Below are 3,486 nucleotides of genomic sequence, written 5' to 3'. Positions count from 1 at the left end.
ATATTACATATAAAATATAATGCAGTATATAATATTTTGTCATAAAACAAATGTAGTCGTAAATCAGAGTGCACCAGGACCCAGGAGAGAGGAGCAGTGAGCCCACAAGAGACGGAACCAGACTTGCCTGTGAGTGTCCAGGAGTCTCCAGTGGAGTTGTGGGCGCACAGCAGCCTGCTGTGGGGTCAGGAGCACTAAACACAAGAGTGCGGGCATAAGTCCTTTTGAAGAAGGGCACCATTAACACCATTACACCTACCATAGTTTGGCCGCAGTCCAAAGAACAGGGAGGGAACATAGTCAGGTCCATCAACAGAAAATCGGATTAAATGTGTACTGAGCGTGGCCCCGCCCATCAGAACAAGACCCATAATCCCTCACAGCCAGTTCCTCCCATCAGGAAGCTTCCACAAGCCTCATACTTCTCCATCAGAGGGCAGACAGAATGAAAACCACAATCACAGAAAATTAACCAAACTGATCACATGGATCACAGCCTTGTCTAACTCAATGAAACTATGAGCCATGCCGTGTAGGGCCACCCAAGACAGATGGGTCATGGTGGAGATTTCGAACAAAACATGGTCCACTGGAGAAGGGAAATGCAAACCACTTCAATATTCCTGCCTTGAGAAACCCATGAACAGTATGAAAAGGCAAAAAGAAATGACACTGAAAGATAACTCTCTGGATAAGTAGGTGCCCAATATGCTACTGGAGAAGAGTAGAGAAATAACTCCAGAAAGAATGAAAACAGAGCCAAAATGAAAACAACATTCAGTTGTGGATACGACTGGTGATGGAAGTAAAGTCCAATGCTGTAAAGAACATATTGCACAGGAACATGGAATTTTAAGACCATAAATCAGGGTAAATTGAAAGTGGTCAAATAGGAGATGGCAAGAGTAAACATAGACATTTTAGGAATCAGTGAACTAAAATGGACCTTAATGGGTGAATTTAATTCAGATGACCATTATATCTACTACTGTGGGCAAGAAATCCTCAGAAGAACTGGAGTAGCCCACATAGTCAACAGTAGAGTCCGAAATGCAGTTCTTGGGTACACTCTCATAAACAACAAAATGATCTCTGTCCATTTCAAGGACAACAAACCACTCAATATCACAGTAATCCAAGTCTATGACAAAGAAGTGCCAAAGAAGCTGAAGTTGAACGGTTCTACTATGACATTCAAGAACTTCTAGAACCAACACCAAAAAAAGATATCCTTTTCATCATAGGGGACTGGAATGCAAAAGTAGGAAGTCAAGAGATACCTGGAATAACAGGCAAGTTTGGCCTTGGAGTACAAACTGAAGTGGGGCAAAGGCTAACAGAGTTTTGGCAAGAGTACGCACTGGTCATAACAAACCCTCTTCCAACAACAGAAGAGATGACTCTACACATGGGCATTGCCAGATAGTCAATACTGAAATCAGATTATATTCTTTGCAGCTGAAAATGGAGAAGCTCTATACAGTCAGCAAAAACAAGACCGGGAGCTGATTGTGGCTCAGATCATGAACTCCTTATTGCCAAATTCAGACTGAAATTGAAGAAAGTAAGGAAAAGCACTAGACCATTCAGGTATGACTTAAATCAAATCCCTTATGATTATACACTGGAAGTGAGTAATAGATTCAAGGGATTAGATCTGATAGAGTACCTGAAAAACAATGGACGGAGGTTCGTGACATTGTACAAGAGGCAGTGATCAAAACCATCTCCAAGAGGAAGAAATGCAACAAGGCAAAAGTGTTATCTGAGGAGGCCTTACAAATAGCTGAGAAAGAAGAGAAGCTAAAGGCAAAGGAGAAAGGAAAGATATACCCATCTGAATGCAGACCTCCAAAGAATAGCAAGCAGAGGTAAGAAAGACTTCCTCATCAAGGAACCGGTTCACGCCGGAGCCGGGGCAGCAGCGTCGCGGCCAGACGCAGCCGCTGCGCGGGACTCTGAGGAAAATCCTTCGGCAGGTGGACACACCGCCTCCGCCGCAGCAGCAGCATCATGGGGAAGGGCGACCCCAGCAAGCCGTGGGGCAAGATGTCTTCGCGCGCCTTCTTCGTGCCGCGAGGAGCACAAGAAGAAGCACCCCGACTCCTCAGACTCCAAGAAATGTTCCGAGAGATGGAAGACCACGTCGGCCAAGGATAAGCCCAAGTTCGAAGACATGGCAAAAAGTGACAAAGCTCGCTAGGACAGGGAGATGAAAAATTATATCCCTCCTAAAGCTGACAAGAAGGGAAAGAAAAAAAGATCCCAACGCTCCGAAAAGGCCTCAATCTGCCTTCTTCCTGTTTTGCTCCAAACATCGCCCAAAGATCAAAAGCGAACACCCTGGCTTATCCATTGGGGATCCTGCAAAAAAATAGGGTGAAATGTGGTCTGAGCAGTAAGCCAAAGATAAACAGCCATATGAACAGGAAGCAGCTAAGCTAAAGGAGAAATACAAAAAGGATATTGCTGCATACCGTGCCAAGGGCAAGAGTGAAGCGGGGAAAAAAGGGCCCTGGCAGGCCAACAGGCTCCAAGAAGAAGAATGAACCAGAAAATGAGGAGGAAGAAGATGAAGATGATGATGAGGAGGAGGAAGATGAGGAATAAATGGCTATCTTGTAATGATGTGTGTGGAGTGTGCCTGTGTACTCAGGCAACTGTTTTGCTAAGAATGTGAATTCAAGTGCCGTCAATATTAGCTTCAGTATAAAAACTGTACAGATTTTTGTATAGCTGATAAGATTCTTTGTAGAGAACATACTTTTTAAAAAATGCAAGTTGTGGCTTTTTGAGAGGCTACTACATACAGTTAGATTTTCAAGCTTCTGATGTTAAATGTTTCTAAATATTTAATGGTTTCTTTAGTTTCTTGACTTGTGTATGGTAGCACAGCAAACTCATAGAAATTAGCATCAATAGCAAATTTTGGGTTTTCTAGAACAAGAATGTTGCATTTTGTGTTTTTTTTAATTTTGTAATAAAATCATATACATATTAAAAAAAAAAGAAAGACTTCCTCAGTGATCAATGCAAACGGAAAGACTAGAGATCTCTTCAAGAAAATTAGAGATACCAAGGGAATATTTCATGCAAAGATGGGCTCAATAAAGGACAGAAATGGTATGGACCTACAGAAGCAGAAGGTATTAAGAAAAGGTGGCACGAATACACAGAAGAACTATACAAAAAAGATCTTCACGACCCAGATAACCACGATGGTGTGATCAACTCACCTAGAGCCAGATATCCTGGAGTGTGAAGTCAAGTAGCCCTTAGGAAGAAACACTACGAACAATGCCAGTGGAGGTGATGGAATTCCAGCTGAGCTATTTCAAATCCTAAAAGATGATGCTGTGAAAGTGCTGCACTCAATATGCCAGCAAACTTGGAAAATCAGCAGTGGCCACAGGACTGGAAAAGATCAATTTTCATTCTAATCCCAAAAAAAGCAATGCCAAATAATGTTCAAAATACCACACAATT

General features: G+C 42.5%; 1 pseudogene; it reads left to right on the top strand.

Moving 5' to 3' along the window:
- Positions 1-2,013: 2,013 nt before the first annotated feature.
- On the top strand, positions 2,014-2,610 carry LOC129559065 (high mobility group protein B2 pseudogene; annotated as a pseudogene).
- Positions 2,611-3,486: the final 876 nt, after the last annotated feature.

Source organism: Moschus berezovskii, chromosome 8, assembly GCF_049115385.1.
Source record: "Moschus berezovskii isolate FMDL1 chromosome 8, NW_MosBer_1.0, whole genome shotgun sequence".
Taxonomy (NCBI): Eukaryota; Metazoa; Chordata; class Mammalia; order Artiodactyla; family Moschidae; genus Moschus; species Moschus berezovskii.
Note: the sequence above shows the minus strand (reverse complement) of the source record. Positions and strands in the feature narration are given on the sequence as shown.